General features: G+C 36.6%; 1 protein-coding gene across 4 annotated transcripts in view; it reads right to left on the bottom strand.

Annotated features, from left to right (window-relative positions):
• The window catches only part of Kcnip4 (potassium voltage-gated channel interacting protein 4), a 1,150,698-nt gene that overhangs the window by 793,977 nt on the left and 330,001 nt on the right, over window positions 1-26,720 (bottom strand).

Raw genomic sequence — 26,720 nt, 5'->3', positions numbered from 1 at the left:
GTACTTGGAGAGTTTATCTAGGAGGGTAGACACTCAGCTTGAGCTAAATTTATAAACCGAAATGTATGTTCAGTTTATTTTTTCTCCTGTAGTTCTCTTTGTCATCCTGCACATTGACATTAAATATAGGCCTGCAGAGAAAATAATATCCATTCTCTAATGTTTATGAGAAACACTTACCCAAATGAAAGTAAACACATTAGTAGAAAAACAGCACAATATCAGAGCTTCAGGGGACCCACTAATTTCAAGGAATTAATAACTTGAGGAACTCACAATTCTACATTTAAAATGCCATTTGTGTTATAGCAATTCCATAGGCTTTTCTTCTAAGAAATCTGGAAGAGGCTACAAACATTCCCGTAGTTTCGAATCATTGGTCTCTAACAAAATATGTCATTGTTCAAAAGAAAAAAGTGTGTGTGTGTGTGTGTGTGTGTGTGTGTGTGTGTTGTCTGTGTTTCTGTTCAAATCCTACTATTCCAGTTACAATTTATCCAAGTATGAAAAAAGTGTCTTTCCCTCAAATTTGGTGTTTAATTTATATTATATTACAGATAAAATACAAATAGAATTAATAAACAAAACAGGCAATTTAAGAAATAGTGACACAGACCTATAGAATAACATCTGAGGAATATCAAAACACTGGTCAGATTGAGAAATGTATTTTGCATATTCTATCTATGGACTCATAAACTGATTGTCTACTTCTTAAATATAAATAATAGAACCACTGTCTGAGACTAGAATAATAAATTTGAAGCATAGAATTTTTAAACAGATGAAAGAAGTCTGCTGATTAATGAACAAGGCAGTGACTATCACGTAGCCAGCAACAACAATAAGTAAAGACTTGATTGGTGTTAATTAGATGAGTTACTTCAGATTTGACTGAATATCTGTGATAGATAATCCAAAAGTTTAGATTCTAGATTATTGAAAGAATAAAGAACACGTAAAAGCTGATGAAATAATATTCAGGTACTAACAAGTAAAGCACAACTTCTCATTTGCAATGAGCAAGTGTTTTGGAAGATCTCAGTCGGGCTGAAAGAATAGTTGCTTCAACTGATGCTTCTTCAACATTAAAGATCCTGTTAGAGATGCTGTGTTCTAAACCTAGCTTTATAGCAACAGTGATAAGGCCAGAAATATCTAGCATGAGCTTTTGAAAAGTCAAAGCCTGACATGAGTGACCTTCTTCCTTCAAGATGATATACTTCCTTCAATAAGGCCAGAACTACTCCAACAAAGCCACGCCTCCCTGATTCTTCTCATACAGTTCCACTAACTGAACTCTAACATTCAAATCTATTAGCCAATAAGGGCCATTCATATTCAAACCACCACAATAAGCATCTACCAGAAGAAGAAAAATTCATCTGAAAAACCTTCAAAAATATCCAGGTCTTGCCAATATCTCGACCTCAGACTTCAATATGTGTAACAAACAAGTGTTTTTAAAATGTTTCAACTCCACTGGAAAATGAGGTAGTAAGTAGTACTTATTATGTGTATGAGAGCATTTAAAATGCTTAATACTGTAAACCGGATCGCAAAGAAAGCTTTACATAAGTTCTTTTTTTTTTTTTTTTTTTTTTTGTTCGGAGCTGGGGACCGAACCTAGGGCCTTGCACTTCCTAGGCAAGCCCTCTACCACTGAGCTAAATCCCCAACCCCAGAAAGCTTTACATAAGACAGTATCAGTAAGCACTGACTACGGTTATGATGCATCTTAAACCACTCCATCATCACTCTGTGGAAGAGCTATCTGCTTTGGCCTGCACATTCCAAACCAAATCGCCTTTCGATGGGTCTTTTAAAAATCAAAGAATGAAATGTAACATAGATTGATTGTAATCCCCAATGGTGTGGGTGTTAGAAATTAAATTGCTAAATTTTTGTCTTGGTATTTGGAGTGGAATTATTTTTAGACAATTTAGAATTCATGAGAGTAGAGTCCCCAGGATGACATTAATGATATTAGGAATAGCATAAGAAGAGTCAAAGTGGCCAATGGCCACATGCTTATTCTGTGACTCCATGTTATAACTTTGCCACATATTACACAAAAGGAAGGCCTTCACTAAGTACTAAAGGCCTGTTTTTGGAAATGCTAGTATCCATGATGATGATCACAGATATCTCTATTCTTTATAAAGTACTAAATACTTGTAGATAAAGTAGCAAAAATCAGAATAAGGATCTAGGAAGATGTCTCAGTGGACAAAGGTTCTTGATGAGGAAGCAAGAAGTTCTAAAGTGAAGCTCAAACATCCATAGAAATATTTGTAGCATGGGCATGTAAGGCTGTAAAGCCAGTTTTTTTTTGTGGAGCCAAGACAGTGATGCCTAATTTGTATTGACTGCTAGCTTAAGTCTAGGGTCAGTTACAGACCTTGTCTCAAGAGAGGATAGACAATGATAGATAGGGACACTTGTTACACTTGCCTGGCCTCTGTATGGCTATGCAAATCTCCCATGAGTGCACATTTTTTTCCTTTTCTTTTTTTTTTTTTTTTTTTTTTTGGAGCTGGGGACCGAACCCAGGGCCTTGAGCTTGCTAGGCAAGCGCTCTACCACTGAGCTAAATCCCCAACCCCACGAGTGCACATTTAACACACAAATAAAAAAAGGAATGGATGAAGATTGATAAAGGGAAAAGAAATGAAATAGGTATTGTAACAGACTATTAAGTCTACTAAAGAGTAATGATTAGCTTTGAAACCCTGAATAGTTTTTGTGTGCATATAAGAAACATGACTGATAAAATGTATTTTATTCCTAGGTAATATACAAAATATCTAAAAAGCTCTAGGCAGAATGATGTCAACATCTTTTGGGACCTGACAAGATACTGATCTTATTCATCAATCAGTGACTAGAGAATGAGTACTTGCTTTGTGTCTACCTTTCGTTTGCTGGTGGAGTAAGGTGTTTAGTAGGCAGAAATTTGGAATATGATGGAGCGCTGATTAATAACTTGGTGACTTTACTACCTGGATATTCTGGCCCACTGTAGAAAATATATTTAGTTTATACTTTATAAAGCAATAGTATCCTGGCATTTCCCATCAACTCAACTCCCACAGCAAATTAAAGTTATTTATTCCTTGTTGGGGATTGGTTCTAAGGCTTTGAATTAATCTGGCCCCCAAAATTGGGAATCTGCACGTCTAAATGTTGAAGGTCCTTGTCCCAAACTCGTTTTTCATTGATCAATGAAAAACCAAAAGTAGTGACTGGGCAGATAGACTGAGTCTGGACCTTTACATTTGAAAGGGCTAGGGACTGGGAGAGAGAAAAGAAGAAAATCACCATGATTTGGAGGAAGATGAATCAGATTTAGATCAGCAGAAGGAAAAACACCTGAAATGCAGGTGAGAAAGAATGTGGCCCCTTGAAGGACTGTCCAGAAGTGTCTTGGGCAGCAAAGACTGGGGATCAGCCTAGAAGGAATCAGGACACAGAGACAAAATAAGTGGGACTTAAGCCAGGAGTATTGGAGAGAAATGTATGGTAGCTGAGGGGAGGATTAGAACTGCCTGGCCTCCTTTGAGCTAGTCAAGCCATATTTTAAATTAACTGGTGTGTGTGTGTGTGTGTGTGTGTGTGTGTGTGTGTGTGTGTGTGTGTGTGTGTGTGTATGTGTGTGTTTCATTCACGAATCCAGATAGCTCTAGGGCAGGTATGCTGGTATGCATGTGACCTATTGGGGGCACAGAATGATTAGCCAAACAACTGCTTCAGTTAATCAATATGCAATGCAGAAATAAATATTTAAAATTATGTGCCTAAAACTTTTGGGTAAATATTGCAATGTTTTTCCTTTTATTAGATGAAAATATTTCTCTACAACAAAATCATTTTTCAAAGAAAGCATATTGAATAAAAATGCATGCATATGCCTTATAAATAAACCATGAACACTCAGTATATGTAAGCAAAATTTTGGTATAAAACTATAACTCCCCGAGATACCTGGTTGATTCCACTTTATAGTTTGGTATTCATAAAAATTAGTTAATTCTTAGGGGAAGTATAGGAAAGAAGGAAGCCAGATATGCTAAAACAAATTTTATTTCCCCCAGAAAAGAATGCATGCTTGAATGATTTTTCTGACTTCTTTATAACATCAGAGTACGGTAACTTTAAGGATTCTTACTGTACTAGGCACACTATTGAAACAATTTCTTATTCAAAATCTGTAACTGCCATGATAATCACTTGCAAGAAGACACATGCTGACTCAGACTCAAGAATACAACTGTGGAATTTTCTATTCTCTTCTAAAACTACACCCCTTTGAAAATAAAAATGTCTGTGGACAAGACAAAATTGAATTTTAATGCACTTTGATCATCCTTGAAATTTGAATTTACAAATCAACCCTTGTACACAATTCATAAGGATATTATTAGACTGCTCAGTGGAGGGAAAAGCCAAGGGCTTTAGTATCTGGCAACTCTGGAGTTGAATAATCTTTGCTTAGTCTTCATCTCAAAGATTACTTGAGCTTTGTGGCTCTTAAGATTTCCTTAGGCTTGCCGAACTTCACTGTTTTCATAAGAAATTTGGAGATGACATTATCTACTCACAGAGTAAAAATGTTGATGCTCACAAAAGGCATCCCAAAGAAAGAAAGCTTCCCCAAATCTGACATGTAATTGGTTCTCAAATGATAATAGCAATTAAGAGGACCATGGCTGTCATATATAAATCCTAGGACTTAGTTACATAGTTTAATATCACAATGAGAGACTTTTCCATCCTCAAACTAGATGATATGTAAACTTTTAATACTATCACTTAAAAACTATGGTATAGGACTTATAAAGTAATTTTAGGACGCATTTATATTTAAAAGATATGGTTTCAAGGATAAATTTTGAATTAAGCAAACTATAAAAATGTTTCATTTCATATAATTCTTTTGATTTCTAAGCAGGGAAGAATTGAAGAAGGAAGAAATAATCAGGAAGGATGAGTCCCAAAGAGAAAGGGATGTGACATGTTGTGTGGAGAAGACTTTCTTAGTACACAGTGATGTAACTATGATATCAAACTTATTGTTTAGCCTCCCTTTTTCTGCCTTCCACCTCTTCTGTCTATCCTCTGATCACCACTATTTTATCATTTTGTCCTCAACTTGTATGTGGTCAATGTGTAAGATTCCTCTTTCGTGTGAGATTGTCTGCTGCTTGTCTTTCTGTTATCTCACCTAAGCCATCACATATTATTAGGCATCATAATTGCTGTCATGATGATAGAGTCCAAGTTTTCATGGCTGATTCATTTTCTACTTCACAGATATGCAACAATATTCATTGTTTTAAATCTTGACTAACATTTAATCTGTTTTTATTTATTTGCTACTATAAATAGCACTGTCTGGTAAACATTTAAATCCAGATCTAAGCAATATATATTTACCCAAGAGATTTTAGTAAAATAGTAAAGTAGGATACAATTAGGCAACATAAGACTATATAAGTAGGCAACTGGGAAAATTCATAAATGATAACACTTACTAGAATCTTTAACAATAGTCATCCTCAAAATAACTAATTACACGTGACTTTACTGACCATAATTTATACATTGAATCTTTATGACTGAGAAACTAATTTTACTTTGGAAATAGAAACCTTAGATTTAAAACCTAGAAAAGGGGTTGGGGATTTAGCTCAGCAGTAGAGCGCTTGCCTAGAAAGTGCAAGGCCCTGAGTTCGGTCCCCAGCTCCGGGAAAAGAAAAAAATTATCATTAGCCTTTGGAAATTGTTTCCTTCTCATTACACATTATTTCTGGAGGAAAATCTTGGGAAATGTGACAAAATTCAAAAGAAGGAAGGTTGACAGTGAGAAGAGGGTGGTACAGATTGAAGGGCAAAAATGGAGAGATGAAATGAGTTTTGAGCTGCTCAGGGACATCAAGATAAGATTCCTTCCATACATCTGACTCATCTCTGTGACTCTCTTGAGTTTTATTTCACCGCACAGTTTGCAGTGAAGCTAAGGAATCTGGTAAAGACGTGTGGACTGAAGAAAAAAATAGAGTAGCAGTTGGACAAACAGCTTTATATGGTGAAGACTTAAGCAGAGCCCTGGTATCTAAAGCTTTAAGTATTTCTGAGTGCATACCATAATGAGAAGATGCATCAAATGCACAGGTTAAACATTTGCGTGTGCTAGTTGACAGTTCTCATGAGGTAAATGGGAATCCCTTCTATTTAGGTATCTGGCTATATGTGTGGTACATGTTCACATGTACAGGGAAGGATATGTGGGTTCTAATGTGCAGACACACAAATAATGTATATGTACATCACAGACACATCAGCCATATTTTTGGATGACTCTCCTTGTTTATGTATTGTGATATGGTCCATTGCTGAATGAAAAGTTCACAAATTCAACTAGTACAGCTATTCAGTATGCATGGAAAGACACCTATCTTTATTTCTTTAGCACTGCAATTATAAGTGTGCTACCATACATACAGAGATTTTACATGGGAATAGGGATCCAATTTTAAGTCTTAGTGTTTGGCGGACAAGTTCTTTATCCACTGACCCATACCCTCACACCTAATACATGGTTTCTTATCTCCAACATTCACATAAAACGTCTGTCATTCAGCACTAGCACGCACACATCTGACAATACAGGGAGATTGGCATGATTCAGGCCCTCTGTCTTCAGATTCCCAGATCCTATGCATTGTACTTCACTGAAATTGAATGGTTAGATGTTTCTTAGCTTATTTCAAGTACTTATAAAAATTGCCTTAAATGTTTATTGACAAAACAGAAATTATCGTATAAAATAAATATGTGAGCATTACTGATCATGGCATATCTGAAGCATCCTCTCAGTTTGTTGAATGGCATTCCAACAGATTGTCAGAGAAACTGGGAAATATACTTATTAGAACACATTACAGGAACAATTTCGAAACAACTCGATGAAAAATGTAATACAAGTTTATAAAGTCTATTTTGCCAAAAATAATGAGAAACTTTTAAGAAATTCAGTTTATTATAATTTTCTTGAAATTGAGTCAATTAGGCATATATAACCAATGAGAAAGGAGAACACGAACAAGTAGTTATCAACACGGGGAGCTTCCATTGGCTTCAAAGAAGGTGATAGACTGAATATGAATAAGTGAAATAGTTTCATGAGTGGCTGACAGGAGCCTGATATGGATGTCTCCTCAGAGGTTCTGCCAGAGCCTTACTGATACAGACTAAGATGCGTGCAGCTAACTATCAAACTGAGCCCAGGAACCTAAAAGGAGAAGTTAGAGAAAGGACTGAAGGAGCTGAAGGGGTTTGCAATGCCATAGAAAGAACAACAGTATTAGCCAACAAGACCTCCAGAGCTCTCAGAGATTAAACCACCAACCAAGAGTACACATGGTGCAACTCATGGCTGCAGCTGCCTATGGAGCAGAGGATGGCATTTTCTAGCATCAATATGAGAAGCCATTGGTCCTGTGAAGACTAGTTTTGCCAGTGTAGGAGAATGCCAGGATGATGAGGTGGGAGTGGGTGGATGGAAGGGGGGACATCCTCATAGAAGCAGGGAGATGCATGGGAGAAGGGGGGACTGGGAAAGGGGATACATAAATACATTTGAAATTTAAATAAATAACCTATCCAAAAATAAATAAAAGTAATAAGACAAAGAAAAGAAATAGAAAAATTTAGCATTCACCTAAAAATACAAGCACTAGCCTATCTGTTATGGTGAGAAGCTTATTCTTGTGATAGCAGTGGCATTAAGCAAAGAAAATACACATACATGATAGTCTAAGCATATTCCACAATACACAAAGTTTACTGCAGCAACAAGTACTATACCAGTTCCTTGAGGACAAAATGTCACAAAAATAAACATTTAAGAACTTGATCTATAATGTTTTTGCAAATGCTTATTTGCATAATTATTGATTTAACTCATAATTTATTTCTATTATATTATAGGCTCCACAAGAAAGAAAATTGTAGATTTTACTTATCTCAATAAAATGGTCTAAATTTGTCTTTATAATTGGTATCAATTTTACTGTCAGTGTTCAAGAAATATATGTCGGCTAAACTTTTGATAGAAGGGATGTAGTCAGCCTTTCAGAGTGACCATGCCTAGACTTCCCAAGTGTTGCCTTGCTCAGTGCTTTACAGTCAGTGACCATGATGTGTGTGGATACAAAGTGTATAGACAAGGCATTAGGATCACAGAGCTGGTATGGAGGGATAAGACACATCAGAGGCAACTGTGGGACAGGAACTCAATGAAATCAATCATACCAAACAGAAAAGTTCCAAAATATCCTTTGGCAACAAACCAACTTACTGAAGCCTTGATGCAAAGTACAGAAACTGAGAAACACAACTGATCAGATAGAGTCTAATGCATTAGTTACTTAGAAGAATTTGTCAATAATTAATGAGACAGTGTATTTACTTTCCAAGTCCATCTGTAAAACTACGTCTCTCCTGTTACTAAATAATCCCTGGGTCTTCCTTAATACCAACATAATTGCAACTATTATTTATGTGTATGCTACTCAAAATCCAGGCTTTTTCTTAATTGGACTAAGCTACCCAATCCCGACATCATTATTTTAAAGAACTAGTTCCCACAAGATATGTTGAATACCATATGTTTAAAACTACAGCTGTAGTCTTCTCACTAGCCAGGAGATAAATGGTTTTCTGTTATCAACAGAACTATCATTGTTCTCAGTGAGGTTGAAATTATTACCCATCAGGGACCATATTGCATTTGCTTTGAAGATGGAGGCAGTGACCCCCCACTAAGATTGGTAGATTACGATGCTTTACTTATTTCTGTATGGAGAAGACTTAAATTTTAAATAAATCCCAGATTTATGAGCTAAGGAAGGCATGCTTAAGACCTGGCTCTAATGATCATAATGACCTTGTAACTATCAACCTCATTGTCACACTGAGTCTCAAGACCAAAATAGGCTAATAGTATCTGGTCTGTTATACTGTCTACCAAAGAACACACATGTCTCAACATGTCTAGAAACACGACATAAGCTGTATACTACCCTTCCTATTTTAATAATAATCCATCGTTCTCCCTTTTTATCACTTCATCTCATTCCTTCATTCAGGTGTCAGTTTTAAAGCTAAAATGGTATTGACATTTTTCAATGCTGTTCAGTAATCAAACTGAGAAACTGGAAAGTTAAAAGTTGTAAAGTCAAACATTGGAATGAGCACAGGGACCATAATGAAGAAATTAGGGCAAGGGCCAAAGGAGCTGAAGGGGTTTTTCAACCCCATAAGAAGAACAACAATATCAACCAACCAGACACCCCAAAGCTCCAAGGGACTAAACCACTAACCAAAGAGTACACATGGGGGCACCCATGACTCCAGCTGGCATCAATGGGAGGGGAGTACCTTGGTCCTGTGGAGGCTCGATGGCCTAGAGTAGGGGAACGCTAGGGCACTGAGACAGGAGTGGGTGGGCAGATGGCAAGTACCCTCATAAAGGCAGGGGGAGGGGATAGAGATTTGTGGAGGGCAACTGAAATGTAAATAAACAAAATAACCAATAATTTTTTTAAAGTTGGGAAGTGACAAACAAAAGGCCAAGTGCTCCATCAGTGACAATGGATAATAAGTCCTCAGTTCTTATTGAATAGCAGATATCCTTTAGATCATTATAAATTATGTCCACTAAAATGATCCCATCCTGATATTGCTCCAGATCTTGTATCAATAAATTAATAAATGATCAAGACTGCCTTGTGCTTGGGATGCCGATATCAGTGAGGAACTGGGCCCTCGGTCCTCACCTCTCCTACCTGAAGCAAAAATACAGAGACTAAGTGTGAGGGTGAGAGGGAATTGGAGCAAAGAGTGAACATATACAATAGCCAGAGGGAATTTATCCAATTGAATTGTTTATGTAACCAATAACCAAACATACCAATGCACAAAGAAATTAATAATTTGTGAATATGTTACAGTGAATCTTGTCCTTGGGATAAATAAAATGATATTTTTCCAGCTGTCATTAAATTCTATGAAGACTGACTAGTTTGCTGTTCCTTTTATTTGTAAGTTTTAGCTTTACTGTTTTGAGGTAAACTGCACAAGTCTAAAAACTATTCCATGCCACACTATTTAAATTTTTTAATAGAATAATCAGGTTTTCTAAGAGTTATTAATACTCCCTCAAGAAAGTAACTATTCTATTCCTTCTTAGATATAAAATAAATATAAACTAATTTCATTTATACAACCAGATTCTTAGTCTCATGTAATTGACTTATTGTGCATTTAATTGAAGAAAACTGACATTTTCTTTGTACAATCTACTCACATTTATTGATCGTATGCATCTAATGCATTATGGAAACAGACCATTATTACATTATGGTAATGCACATTTGCAAATAATGTGAAACTCACAATAGTTTGTCACCAATTAGCTCACTTCCTGATCATCATGGCAATCTTTAAGTGAGAAAGGAAAGATTCACAAAGTGTGGAGACCTTCACTTCCTTTCTTGATACTCTCTCTTTTGTAGGTTATTTTGTTTTCAGACAGTCTTATGTTGCAGCCAAGTCTGGTTTTAAATTCTTAGCAATCTTTCTGTTTCAGACCCCCAAGTGCTGAGATTATAGGTATGACACCATACCTGACTAACATCATAGTTGATAACACAATTTCTGCAGGACAATATTGAAAACAATAAGTGTCCCAAACTGTATGTATTAAGTATTGTGTGGCCTAATTCTCAAACACTAAACTACACAAGAAATATCTATTCTTCACACATTTGTAGGAAAGTGTAATTCTAGACAGAAATATCCTCAAATTTCCATTGAAATGATCTAAAGCAATTTGCTCATAGTGAAAGGAAAGAGGGCATCTTGAAGACTGAGGTGCAAGAGTTAACAATTGAAAGCTAGAAAGACTTTTGCATGTTTTACCATTTAGGAGAGATTAACGTTGAAGGTGTTTTTGTATATCAAATTAAAAATAAATTTGTAAGAAAATATACAATAGTGCACTGAAAGGTCTTCTACCTCAGACAACTTTGTCACATACTTGGATAATGGAGGCATATTGGGTTATGTGAATATTTTCACTGCATATGGAAGATTTAATCGATCCCTAAAGTATCAGGATTGGGCAATTATAATTCAGACCATACATTACACTGAAACTCCAAATCAGGGAAGACCTATTAAAATGAATTGCTTTTTCCTGCATTAAAATCTCATGAGCATCTACTACTAAGAGCTTGGTTGCATGCTGAGCTCTAAGAATACGAAGAAACTAAGCCTCTTTTTCATGGAAATAGCACTAGTGGCAGACATTAAAAGAAAGAACCAGACATTCACATACCATAGAAAACTGATCAGGGAGAATCAGGGAGAAGGGAGTTAAACATGTTCCTGGGCTCGGAGAAGACAGCAGGAGGGAAGGGTTCCAGAGAAGGTAAAAGCTGAAGACAGCTTTGAAGAATGTCAGAGCATACTAGGCTTAGTCTAGACAGCTTATTATTGGTAAAAATAAATACAATATTAATGATGTAGAGTTGGACTGGACAGGTGAGTGGTAAATAAATACCAAAAGCAAGGGAGATAAAAATAAATAGTCTATGAAAAATAGAACTGATTTATCTGTGCTTTCTATAACACAAGAGTTTGAACAACAAAACACCATGAGCAAAACCCAAGCTGGGTAGGAAAGAATTTGTTTGGAGAGCAAGGCTCCTACTTGTTCTCCAAAATTCCATATCCTACTAAAGTTCCCCAAGGTTATAGGTACCAGGTATCAATACCTTCATGATATCAATACCTTCAGTACATAAGTTATTTCAAAAAGTTCAGTGTACCAGTATCCTTACTGATTTAGCAAATATTCTTTAACAATGCAAGTTGGAATATACAATTTAGTAAAATATAAATGTGATGTGAATAAAAATAAGATTCCATATAGGTGAGAGAACTTGATGAAGGATAAATCAGGAGGTGGGAAATGATGGCTTTGCATATTATTGCTCATATTTTAGAGTATGAAATTTCCAGGAAGAGAAAGTATAACCGGGCATAGTTACACATGGGGATCGCAGCAGATGTGTCCAAAGGTGCATGAGAATTTTAACTCTTGTCCTACTTTAATTAGTAACAAAGGATGAAGCAGCATTCTAAAGTGTTTTAGTGGAGGATGTAGCTAGTAATTAAACCTTTTGTCTAATAAAAGGACTGGCAAGCTTGACTTGTCAAGATCTGGTACAAAACAAATTTCAGAATCCTTTGAGTAGAAATCAAGAATAATTTTAAAATATTAACATTAAAGCATTAAATAAAGTTGGGGTGTTTGTAAATACATGGGATGGGTGATATGGGCTGGCCCTACTTGTACCCCAAAATAGGAAGGTAGTGGCAAGGAAAAGGAACATTAGAAATGATGGCTAGAAGGAAAAATAAAGTGTGTATAGATTCTATTTGACCACATGCTCAAGTTGCTAGACAAATCAACATACACTTTCTACGGCCTTAAATTCTTTCCTCTTCCCCATCTCTCAAGTTCCACCAATGTCCAATCTCAAAAGAATATTGATGTCTCCACTGTAATCTAGATGCTCTAACTTTACTATTTTGAACTGGAATGGTTGTACCAATCTTCTGTATTTGTGAACGACAGACCCAATCTGCCCTTTTGGGCCAGATGACGTTAAATTGTCTAAATCAAGATGTATACAATAATCTAAGTAACTGTGTGTGAAAGGAATAGTGATCACGTAAGGATAGCCTTGGACACATAGAGACAAATGGGGTCAAGCTAGAGAAATATACATACACATATATACATACATATATATATATATATATACATATACATAGTCACGAAAAGGAAGCTAATCCAGATGTGTTTGGAAAGTGTCTGTGTCTCATATAAAGAAGGGGTAAAAGTCTTAACATGGCTCGACAAAGGAAAAGAGGGTACTTGGGATAAGTAACTTCAAAAATTACCTAAGAGTTTTTCGGAGGATCAATTATATTTTAGCTCTCCTCCAAGGTATCGTAACAAATGAAAATGGATTTTATAAGAGAAAATTTAATTTTATGTCAGGAAATTTTAGAATAATAGAAATTTTCCAAATATAAAATAGTTTATTCACAATAGTCTTTTGAGGAGAGGCGGGAGACAGACTGCATTCTGAATGAAAGTGAATAAATAAATAAATAAATAAACAAACAAAATGTATGCAGAAACAGATATGAATCCCCTTCACACATGCAGTGAACCCTCAAATAAATTACTGGCTATGGAGAGTCTACCACACTCTTTTGAGCATTTCAAACGTTCTATGATTTTTTGAGTTAACTTTATACATTTCATAACAAGTAAAGTTATGCAATTTTATTCTTTTCCATCACAATGCAAATTAGCTGTGTCCAATTGGTGGTTGCCTTGGGATTACATCTGCATCTACTTATAAATTGGTTTTAGCATTTCAGATTTGCATAGTTTCTAGCATGGTCTTTTGATTTCACCTTAGTATCTTATTGAGTCCCTCATTAATAATAGGGCTAATAAAATATTTAAGGTGTATTTTTACTTTATACTTGTGTAAAAGCCTTGATTAAACATCCTATAATACATGAAGTGGGCAATTAATATGACTCACCGTGGCACCGATCAAAAAGATACCAAGACAGATGCATGGATTCTTAGATGGGACTATGTTGACTTGGACTGTTTAGCCTGTAGCCTTGCAGGAAGATAGATGCTCGCTGTAAGTGGCAAAAGATCACTACTAACGCAGTACAACAAAAATTTAGAAACTTACTTAAAACACTATGATATTTTGGATATTTTTAATAATGTGGCTGTGCAGTTCTCAGTTATGGACTTATATATGGTAATGTAGTGTCACAATGTGAAAAGATTAGATATACCTAATAGAATACCATCTAGCTACATTTGCTATATGATCTATTACAATTCTGATAATATTTAATACATAAAGTGACATCTTTGAGAAAAAATAGTATACATATTTTACATATCTAACAATGACACTTAAGGAAAAACACTACTAACTTGAGAGTGATAGAAGACATGTGGGACTTGAGAAATGAAATGGAAATTATTTAGCTATGTTTTAATAAAAAAATTGTTAAAGAAAAGAAAACCAATACAAGTAGGGCATCCTGTGGTCCTAGGTGGAAGAACATAAGCAAACTCTGAACTAGTAATTTAAAATAATAGAGGGACAGGTTCAGGAACAAATTTTTGATTACAAAGTATATGACTAGAGATTTAATTTTGAAGTCAATCAGCTAAGAGAATCATAGCAATCGTCTGGCTGCATGTCTGTCTTGCCATTGGGATGCTGGAGTACCACACGCATACACTCTGGGCAGAATGGGATGACTGGGCCAGGGATGGGGCAGAATCTAGCTTGGTTCTTCATGAGTGTCGCGAGGAAGTGCTAGAAGAGAGAAGGCCTTCTCAGGGAGAATTAGGCATGGCTCTTTATGATGGAGGCCTCATCCCTCATGATCCTTGATAAAGGAGATGGCCCTCGCTTGTCTAAACTGCTTTATATTTATGGCAGATGTGAATGCATACCACTTACTCAGAATAAACCAAGGATTATTACTCAGAATAAACCAAGGAAGGGATGCCCAGGAAGGATATCATTAGCTCATTGGCTAGACACGTTGGGTCTATCTAGATTCGTCATTAACTTGGAAACTCTAGGTTTTCACATTACAGGACTGGTTGCTCTGATCCTCTCAGTAGAGTGTCATGAATACGTATTTCATGACATGTAGCGGCTAGCAAAAAGCTGGTCCCAATGCCTGCTAGTCTCAATTATGAGAAGTACCAAGGTTTTTGAACCTGCTTCAACCTTACTGGTTCTGCCTGGTGGCATGGTCCACTTGCCTCACATCAAACAGGATCTGGGAGAAATCTAACAAATGGCACCTGTATTCATGAGAGCTTAAGACAAAGCTACTGTCAAAGTAGATAAAATAATATATTCTCTATGATGGGTTTCCTCAAAATATGGCTCAGCGATATCCTTTTATTGTCATCAATTCAAAAGTTGAACCACCCATTTGTTTGGTTCTTTTAGTTAGACTGTCTGCTGTGGATGTGATTTGGGAATCCCATACCCTCCAATGATGTGTTAGAGACTTGGTCACCAGGACGGTGGTCTTGAAAGGGGTAGAGACAGAAAGAAGCCAAGCCCTTGACCCACAGAGGTGAAACTTGTGGATGAGAAAAGTAATTTGTTTAATGATTCTCATGAGAACAGGTTGCTATAAATTTAGAGCCTGCTGTCTATGAGTCTGCTGCTCTCTAATTGGTTAGAGATGCTATGTTCTCACGGGAGCTCCTACTGTCAACTCCTGGCATGAGGATATGCTACTGAGAGTGGCCGCCATCAGAGAATGTGCAATACTCCTAAATTTCTGCATTCTCTATGGACCACTAACCAAGCCTATCCATTATAAAGTTATCCTGTCTTACTATGTTTTGAAAAAGAAAACCAACAACATATCACCAAAAAAAGGTACTAACTGCTTTTGTTTCCCGATTTTTACTAGTTCTTATTACTTTTCAAAAGGTCCATGATTTTTGCTAGAGTTGGAAATGACATTTATATGCAGAGATGATAATTTGTCTTCATTTGACTAGAACACTCACTGATTTCATAGTTGTTTGTACTTGAGAATCCCTGACTTCTAACTAATGGCTTAATTCAATGTCAGAAGAAAGCGCACATACTGAAAACCAAGTATTGCCTTCAGTCTTCAACTGGTCCACATACCCAGTCTTAATTAATAGCTGTTATTCTGTTTTTAAGAGCTTTGGAGCCCTGTGGAACTAGAGCTATGGGTGTTTATGAATACTGACAATCAAACCAGGTACTCTGGAAGAGTAGCCGGTGCTCTTAACTACTCTATTACTGTCATTCAGTAAGATCCATTATCCCAGAAGGAAAGTATCGGAATAGCTGGCTGAGTGAGAAAGGCAGCATTTAACTTTCTAATAGGATAAGAAAAATGCACTAATCTATAGCACTCCTCCATTTGTCTTCAAAGAGCAATGTCACAGGTACATGTGAGACATGGATGAAAGGGATGAATAGTTAGGCCAAAGTTCATGAGTTCATGAATCTTGGCAATGACTATTTTTCAAAGTTAAATTATCAGGCTTAAATGTGTTCTCACAGATTTCCCCATAACCCTGGTGCAAACTTGGCTTACTTTAGTCTCAGAAAAGGATTCACTACCTTTTCCAGATTTTATACAACTGAAATGCTGAAATTACCTGAAAATCCTGCTTTGTTCTCAAGATAAAACATTATTATTCTCATTGTTCCCACTGTTGAGAGTTTCCAAACTTTGTATTTAAGTTTCTATATTTTTATAAATTATGTCCATGTTTATGCTTTAAGTGGGTTTAAGTTTGACTCTCTTGGAGGTCAAAGGAGAATGTTGGAGCCTCTGGGGCTGGCGTTATGGGCAGTGAAGAGCAGCTTAAGTATATGCTGGGAACAAAACTCTCGTCTTCTGGAATATCAGAAGGTACTCTTAACAACCCAACCACGCTAAATATCATGACTGACTCCTGCACTCAAGTAGAACTTTGCCACATTCTGAAATGGAAAAATTTGTTCAAATTCTACTCATAGAAATTCTGAAAAATCCAATTCCTTGGTAATAAGAAAGCTGCATTTGGTATATGTGCATGAGAAATTTGGAAGAGCTGTCTGCAGACAGGTGAACCATGACAGAGGCTTGTTTTTCTTTTCTGTAGTTGACTGACCATTATTTCTGGGACTTCAAATATAAAATAGGCAGCATTTAGTGTGAAAGAAAACTTAGCTGCATATGATACAAAAATTTACTAGTTTAGTATACCAGGGGAGCTTTGTGCCTTTTATTTGTGTGTACTCTGTTGTGACAAAACTAAAAGGGAAATAACACAAATCACTTTAAATACAATGGGGTATCTTCTGTGATCTGCAGTTGTCTTCAAAAGGAATAAGATGCAGAAAGGAAAGTTTTCATATTTTGTCTAAAACAAAACAGTGTTCCACATTTTATGTTTTTAACTGCACAGCGTCCTCATAGCTATACTGCATATTGAGGTATTACTATAATATGTTAAGAATGGAAAAATGAACAAGTAAATGTTTTTTATAGAGCTGTCTAAAGGCTGCACAGTCGATGGCAGCAAGAAATGACAAATTGTGAAAGAAAGACATCTTATGCGAACTCCAACATTATCCTTCAGCATTTATTTGCTCAGGACAGTACTTACTCAGAATTAGGCTTCAATAAATGCTGAGCAGAATGTCCAATAAAAGGAGACGTGGGGAATGGAGAAGGCAAGGAAAGAAGCATGAGGAAATAAAAAAGAAAAGATAGGGTGTGGGGGAATACTAATTTGAATTCAGCAAGAAAAATCAACCCTTAAGCCGAAAAGTAGTGGAAGACAAATGAAGAAGAAAATTAACCAATTAAAACATCGGAAAAAGTATTAAATTTCCATATATACCAAATTCCAAGTTACAATGAAGTCACAAGTCCATTGTGGCCAGTGGTACCAATTATTTGGAGAAGTGGAAAGTACAACAATCATTTTTTCTAAAAGAATAGCTCATAATACCTAGCATTAAAAGAGAAACTGGGACCATATTCATAGAGCATTATGAATAGGTAATGGCTATCAAGGTTATGCAAAAATTAGAGGCAATTAGCTAAGTATGCTTCTGACTGGGAAAGAAAAGGCAGTGCAGCACTGGGGCAATAGAAATGACGTTGTTGGGGTTAGGGATTTAGCTCAGTGGTAGAGCACTTGCCTAGCAAGTGCAAGGCCCTGGGTTCGGTTCCCAGCTCCGGAAAAAAAAAAGAAGAAGAAGAAAAAAAAAAAAAAGAAATGTCGTTGTCTAGTTGAGATCCTCAACACAGAAAGGAGTTCGTGCAGTGAACTTGTACTTTCCTTGATGTGACCAAAGTCTATCTCCCAGAACTTCTTGTGTATTCACATGACTGGAATTTGTGGGAACTGAGGAAAGACATATTCACAGTTCTTCCTCTTCTTTTCAGGGCCCGTTAGCCGCTTCCCAGGGATGTTTTGGAAGGCACCCCTCTATTACCTGAAATGTGGGGCTTGGAATCGCCTAAGTGCATCACTCTGTGACTCTACCTGGTCTTTCAAAAAAATTTAACTCACACTTAATTAGAACACAAAGACAAAAACAAATAAGCAAATAAAAACAAACCAACTCTCTCTAGGGCAAACCATGTTTATAATAAGTGGATTATTTTTGGTAATACACTTTAAAATTCTTTGATGTTACTATACGATACTTTTTGTTTTGTAAACTAACATTTTAAATATACAGTTGTTCTGTTACGCAGGTCCCGGTAATGGTAAGCAAGTTATAGTCTTCAGGTTCCTTGCTAGAATTTTATCCCCACCTAAGAATTCAGTATTTTCTCATTTCCATTGTTTTCCTTTGCTTTCCCAACTCTGAATTACAAAGCTAGTTCTGAGTTTGAAAAGAATCATTAGTACTAAAACATATACACCAATGTTTCAATTTAATTAAAAGTATTTGGCTGTAAATAACATTTCAACTAAAACATTCTGCAAACTGCAAGTTCTATAGCTTCCTTGGCAGAATGTCCTCAGCCCCAGGAATACAGCTTTAGATAAAGATGAGTGGATATGTTCCTGAATTTGCCATACGGGCAATATATTTCTTTTTTATTAATAATTCCATTTTTAACACCTCAAATGATATCCCACCTCCTGGTTACTCTTCCACAAACCCCCATCCTATATCCACCCTCTCCCACTGCCCTTTGCCTCTAAGAGGGTGCTCCTTACCTCTCCTGCCCCACCGCTCCAGCATCACCCTACTCTGGGGCCTCTCCAGGACCAAGGGTCTCATCTCCCATTGCTGTCAGGAAATATATTTCTTAAGCCAACGATCCAAAGATAGGATATCTAGATCTTGAACTGAAGCGTAAATCACACTGCAAGATTCTGCCTATAGAAATGATTTCTCCAATAACCATAAAATTCAGCTGATAAAACTAAAATTACCTGTTTAAACTTATGGATTATGATACAGGTGACAAACCTATGGGTTAGTGGTGCTCAGTGTGGAACATTCTTATCATTTCTTCCAGAACTTTCAAAGCATTGGTGATGACTTGTTTGTTAAGGAATTCAAATGGATGGGCAGTATTTAAAATTACCTACATTCTATACAACAGGAAAAAGTAAGTTAAAGGAGATAATGTTGAGCATCTTAGGCACACTGAGTGAATCACCATCCACAAATGGCTTTTGGATGAACTGGATGGAAGAAGCCATGAGATTCCCTTTTCCAGAAAGAAACTTAGTCTGGAAATGGACATAGATTAATTCCATACAATTTCAGTGTGAACACTATGGGGATGCCTCTTTTCTGACTGAGAATTCCATTTGCCTGGCTCTTCAGAAAGAGCTCATCCTCCTCTTTTCATGAGTTTAGTTTCCTGGCAAGAGAAAAAGAATCCTGTGGGGAATTCAGAGTGCAGGGGCATAAGTTGAGTTTCAGGAAAAATTGAAGAATGCTTCTTGGCTTCCTTCTTCCTTAGAATAATAAAAACTGCTCTCATTTATAAGTCCTTTTCTTACTCCCAATTCCCTGCTGGAGTGCGTACACTTTCCTCAGTGACTCAGAATAATTCGATATGGCCAATTGTGTAATGAGTTGGCTGCTAGCATAATAACTGCCATATAAAATCCTAATGAAATGAGATCTGTCTCCTCCATCCCAGCCAGGCTAGTTACCTCACATCTAGGAGAATATACAGGAAGAAATTATCCAGACTCAGTGACTTCTTTTGCAAGAGTTCTAGTTAACAGAGTTTCAAACTCCTGACATTTTTTCAAAATACTCCCAAGAGTCATGACATTAGCTGGAATGCCTCTTTCGGTGTAGCATTTCACTAATGAAACACTCATTAGCTCTCTCCTTCAAGACTTAACTGTATTTAAGATCCCTTCAACATTTAGGAATTGAAAGTAAAACCAAAGTGTAAACTAACAAATCCCTCTCTAATCAACAGAAATTTCTATTTATTTTTGCAATTAAGAAAACTTCACTATTCACAAATCATTACTCTTCTATTTCTTAGAGTCCAGTCCTCCTTAGAAACACATTGACAGAACATGCCATTCCTCTGACTGCAAGCAAGCATATCAATCCCATGGGTATCATCAGGTTCAGGAGTCAAGTAGCTATCCATAGGGCACACACCATGACTAAAGGACTTAACACTCTCCTCAACTTGATCTTAGCTCACTGTTCATTTTTGAAATAAGATAAAAAAAAACCCATCAACTTCATCTAAAAAAGCAAGGGTGTGGGGCAATGGAAACAACTTTTTTCTTTGTTTCTTCCTTACTTTATTCCTTCCTTCTGTCTTTCTTTAAAACTTTGTTTTTAAGATATTAGAGTTGATCTCAAGGTCTTGAATACGTCAGACTAGTGCTTTTGAACCACACCTTTATCTACATAAACACTCATTGTTACTGAATATATAAGCGAAAACAGTTTCTTTACCACATAGATTGGCAGCACTTTAAAGACCAGAGATGCTGTTGACATATGACCCAGTTAAATAAAAAACAAGTCTGCCTACAAAATGCTAGTACATAGAAATTTATAGCCATATTTTTGTCTGAAATCTTGGACTCTGTAAAGATGTTCATTAGAGGGGTTGGGGATTTAGCTCAGTGGTAGAGCACTTGCCTAGCAAGCACAAGGTCCTGGGTTCGGTCCCCAGCTCCGAAAAAAAGAAAAAAAAGATGTTCATTAGGAGGTGAATAAAGAAATAAATGATAGTATATCTAGAAAACAGAATATTATTCAACATTCAAAAGAAAGCAGTTATCATGCCAGGACATTTTCAATGCATATTACTAAGCAAAAGATTCCAATTAGAAAAGACTCTATACTGTGTGATTTTAACTATGCTACAGATTTAAAAAGGCAAAGGTAATAGAAATAATAGCTAAATTGATGGGGTGAGCCTCTGATGAGCATAGGAGCTTTAAGGGTGGTGAAAATAGTCTTTGTGATAGTGCCCATGGAGAATGAATGGCATTAAGTATTCCTTAAACACACAGAGTGTGCAACATGAGGACTGAGCTCACAAACAAACTACAGATTTGGGGTGATAATTGTGAATCAGGAAGAGTCTCCATGACACATGTACCAGTAGGTAGAGAATGCTGACCAACAGATCATAAATGTTAGGGGAGATAGAGAGACTCTGTATCTTTTTGAAAGGCACAAAATCTCATTAGAGATAGGTCAATCTAAAACTAAGAATAAGTTGTCACAATCACAAGCTAATATTCTATAACTTCTCTGACCTCATCAATGATTTTGTCAGTAAGATGAAGGCCCCTTGCAGCTTACAAGAAGGCCAGGTTACGGCATTATTTTAGAATCTGGGCTCTAATGTATACATGTGGTTGTTGTTTATGGGATCTAGAGCAAAGTGTATAAACAACTTGTCTAGTAAGAGGTGACAGTGCCAGGACTCACATGTTCATGCCTATGAGCACAGGAACCCTAGAGAGCCAGATCTTTTGCTGATGCCAAGGCTAAGCTTCCCAAAGAGTGGAGCCCAAACCAGTAGAGTTTAGTAGCTTTGTTCGTGTTCTTTCTTGATCTGTATCCCATTGTGCTTGAATGACAGCTGCTCCATCAATTTTAAAAGCATTTCTCTCAAGTTCCAAAATAAAGAAATAGGAAAAATCAAAGAACTAGTAGGAGCTGTAGGTAACAAATGTCTAAGTTTTGATTATGGTTCAACTTTAAGCCAATTATTGACTTTTAGAAATAATAAACAGCTCAGTTGACATATGTAAAAGAAACATAGAAAGCAGTTTTTCAATTCATAGTTAATTCTTATCTGTAGCTCTGCAGTCTCCCTTTCCTTTCAGAAACTGGAGAAAGTAAAACTGTCATGTCCAGGGTGTGTCATCAGAACATTTTATGCTTGAAAGGTGACCTCTTTTTAAAGAAAAGAAAGTTTTAACTAAAATTCAGTGAGAACATGGAGAGCAATAATACAACACTAATATGTAAAAATGAATATACTGATGAGGAACTCCACCTTCAATTACCCAGGGAAAAACGCCATTGCTCTCCTATTCTATCAATTGACACATGGAGGTATATGTGAGAAATTTATTCCAGAGTCAAGTATATAAAATGTCAATAATAGTGCCTGGACTTTTTGTAAATGGAAAATAGATTCATTTTAAGCATCTAATCCTTTTATAATGTCCATGGATATTTTTGCTGTTGTTCTATTTTCAGATTTCTGAATATCCTTTCCATTGCAGAGCTGTTAAAGTTTATGCATCCATCCTTTCTCTTTCCCTTCCTTTAGTTTTACCCCTACTCACCCTTCCTTCATTTGCCATAGGCATTTACTGTGATGGCACAGCATTTATGCATTGCCAAGAATAAGATACAGGTCTCAAAGTATCAACACTATAGGTTAATATGTGTTGTTCTTGTTAGTCTTAAGTCTAAATGAAAACCCCAGAGCTAGGAGTGGAATTCCTTCCCATCAGTTGTTGGTCTTGGAGTGCCCAGAAGTCTGAAAACTGATTCAGGCTATTGTAATTTTTCTTGGTTGTTCAACAGAACAAGATCACTATAGAACATACAGAAAGAAATCGAGAACTGTGCTGAAATATTCCTCCCTATCAGCTTTCATAGTTCTGGAAGTTGTGTTGTAACCCCCCGGAGAGAAAAGGCACAAGTGGCTTTACACACTGGTATAACTGCATGGTATAGTATCAACCGTCCAGGCAAGAGGGTCTCGTCAGTCAAGTGGTGCTATGTCTGTTATGAGGGCAACCAACTACTTTCTTATTGTTTTAAAGCCCAGGCTACAGGAGAGAATTAAATTCATAGCTGGTACTATAAGCCTTGTTAAAGACCCATGGTGGTGGAGGTAATAATCCTTAATAGGGGAATCTACTGCTAAATGAAGATGTTGTCGAACATCCTTCTAAAGAGGTCTGGGTATACCCAGAGATTAGTGCTTCTGTCACTCTCGGAGAAACTCCCTTTTACAGTTGGCAGTAGTTAGTACAATGGTATGTGCTCCAGATCGTTCTGTTTCAAAACTGAGGGAAAGAGAGAGGTCATCACTCTGAATGGATTTAACCTTCTAGTAAACAGCTTTGAGTGTCATCTGTGAATTTCAAAAGGGAGCTCAGTAAGTAGCTTTAAAAATTGAAACGTCAGAGGTAATGTTGGGGTGCTATGTGGCGTAGGCTATTTTGTTTGGTACGTTCATCACATGGGCTAGTCAATGAGAGATATAATAACATTTACATCCACCTGACAAGGGACCCAGAACTATTACAACTCATTGTACTTAATGTCATGTTCTCCCCACAATGATCCAACAAAAAGGTACTGTTATTATCCATACACTAATGTTAAATACTTTGAAGCACAGGTAGGTGATTGTTTGTGCAAAGAAAAAAATAACTGATATTTCTAACTAAATGTAGCTTATTTGACTCCGATGTCTGTAACCTCAAAAGTGTACAATGAGGCAAACAGAAAAAAGCTGTGCATAATTGTACCATGGAGGTCTGCTCTCACAAGCTGTCCTTCAAGATATTACTATTAATATCACCAATTTTTCCTGGGAGAATATTGACAACTAGGTGTGGTAACCTCTGCATTCACTGATGAGTATCAGTACCTTTATAGAGAAAACTGAGTGTTCTCAAGAGCCCACAGAAACTAGGACAGAGGAGTTTCAGGGGCAAGTAATATTCTGCTTTCTAGTGTAACAACTGCTGAAACATTATAGACATATTTATTTGCAGCCTCTATAGATATCAAACATAAATTTCTCTTATTCTAAGATGGCAGTGTGGTTTCTTTGGCAATACCCACATTGTATCAAGTGCCAACTCTTTTGAATGTTTAGTTCACTCTCTGCTTAATATTTAACACAATGAACTTCCAGTTTGTAAAGCCTCGAAGCTATTCGGGCTAGTCATAGCACTATATAAATTAACTGACAATTATACTGCCTTAATGTGTGAAGTATGTTGTGTTATGCAAAAATCTTCCGAGTACTTAAAATGCTTCTAATTGGTACATATACCCTCCAGGACTGCTTTTATTGACTCTAGCTGAGAACCCACAGTGGAAGAACTGTCATGCCTTTCAGAAGTCAGTGGATATATGAAAGTCATAACTGTACTAAAAACTAGCTATTACTGCGCCGTATAATCAGTAAACGTACAGTGACACATAAAAAGAAAGTCTATTGCTTAGCAAATGACTACAGCTAAAGTCACATTTTCACTTAGGACACTGTTGCTTTTAGGAGTAGCCTTGAATATTCTGGAACAAGCGTTGTCTTCCATTGGAGGTTTTGAGTCAGTACAAGTTTTGGTAAGACCATGGTGAAGAGCCACGGATGACCCCTAATGTCACTGAAAGAATGTAAAATAGACAAGCTTTTGTAGAGAAGACCCAGGGATGAATGAGTTTCATGCTGACTTAGAAGTAGGAAAGAGCAGCTAAGAAGATGAGGAGACAGAATGGATGGGAGGCGCCTCACTGTGGAACTAGACAAAGGGATCTGCTTACAGACAACAACAAAGACTATCTTCTGTAAAAAGGCAAGGAGAGATCCACCTCAACAAACCTTCTCCTAGGAACACCTCCACTATTCTATGTACCTGTCAAAGTGTGCAAAACTAGTTTGCATTAACCCTCCATTGTCCGTATTTGCTTTTGGGTGTTGTGCATCAACTGGGTTCATCCAACGCATATTGACATTCTCTTTGTAGATTTGGGATGAGAAGATTCTAAAAGGAGATAAATTCTTTCATTGACTGACTAGCAAAGCATCCACTTGGCTGGCTAAAACTGCTGTGCCTTCCAGAAGAAACAGCCTGAATTATCTTACCCAATAATAAGTTTAAAGGAAGAAATATATAACACATTTGATTTAAAATAAATACATGATTACCTGAAAAGACAGAATATATGTATATATGAATAATTCTTTATGTGTGATGATAATACTGTTCTCTCTTTATATTCTCTGTATATAATAGTAATAATACTTAAATTTACATAATGTTTTATTTAATTATGTTAAACTCAGTCATAGTTATTGTAATACATGCTCTATTATTATTAATTATTAATTGACTTAAATCTTGAGAGTTACATCTGTATGCCTAAATAATTAGGGAGGCTGTTAAATCAGTAATTGCTATGCTGCTCTGTGCTGTCAACTATCACAAATTAGAGTTAGCTATTATCACAGGGATAGAGAGAAAAGAGAAGAAAAGACTGTGTTTAATGTATACATGGTGGATAGAGGAAGCAGCACATTGCATCCCAGTATGTATTTTAGCATCAAGACTATCTATTGAGCACTTGAGGTTTTAGTACTTCTGAAGCCTTACTGAAAATATATTTTAAGGTCATTGAATAGTTACCAAAACTTTCATGCATGCTGTGCTTTGTATATATACATAATCAAGGCCAGCAAACATTTTCTTAAAAATGTCAAATAATAAATATTTTAATCTCTGAGAGCCATATTGTCTGAGCTGCAGTACTTAACTTCTGAGTTGAAGTGGACAAGCAGTCATGGGAGATGACATATAAAAGGATGAGTGTGGCCTTGTAAGATCCAGAATTTGTTTATAAAACTCAATATGCAGCAGGCAGCAGGTCAAACTTGGCCTGAGGCTTATTATCCCATGTAATAGATCACTAGATGCATTGTGAGAACATCGTCCCATCACTAGAGACATAGCCACTAACCCAAAGGCACCATGTTCTTTTACATACTTTACTTAGACCGTGATGACCCCAACCCCTGGATAAAAGCAGGTGAAATATATTTTTAGCTAACAATGTTTATGCAAATTCTTCATCAGGAAAATCTGCACACCTGTGTCTAGTAGGGTCTCCTAATTCCTATGAACAAATATTCTCTCAGTTTCCGTTTCTTCCCACAGATTGTAATTCCATTTGGAAACTTCTAGATGATTACCTATTAAACCAAGCAGTATTATAAGGCCAGCAGAGCACATGAGGTTAGGGTTATTAGATTTCCTTTCAGGGGACATCTCAGAACAAAACAGAATGGCAGAAGCTCGTGCATTTGAAAAATAACGTTGTCCTACAGCTATGAGCCTGGATCCTCAATTCACTGTGACAGTCTTTGAATCTTTTTTGTTCGTTTTTGTTTTTTTCTTTCATTTTATTTTTTTGTGGGGCTTTGTGTGCCTAGCTCTATCGCAGAATTCTTTTTTTCTCTACCTTTCTTTTATTTTATTTTATTTTTTAACTTGAGTATTTCTTATTTACATTTCGAGTGTTATTCCCTTTACCGGTTCACGGGCCAACATCCCCCTAATCCCTTCCCCTCCCCTTCTTTACGGGTGTTCCCCTCCCCATCCTCCCCCCATTGCTGCACTCCCCCCAACAATCACGTTCAGTCTTAGCAGGACCCAAGGCTTCCCCTTACACTGATGATCTTACTAGGATATTCAATGCTACCTATGAGGTCAGAGTCCAGGGTCAGTCCATGTATAGTCTTTGGGT

The sequence above is a fragment of the Rattus norvegicus genome, chromosome 14 (genome assembly GCF_036323735.1).
Source record: "Rattus norvegicus strain BN/NHsdMcwi chromosome 14, GRCr8, whole genome shotgun sequence".
NCBI lineage: Eukaryota > Metazoa > Chordata > Mammalia > Rodentia > Muridae > Rattus > Rattus norvegicus.
Note: the sequence above shows the minus strand (reverse complement) of the source record. Positions and strands in the feature narration are given on the sequence as shown.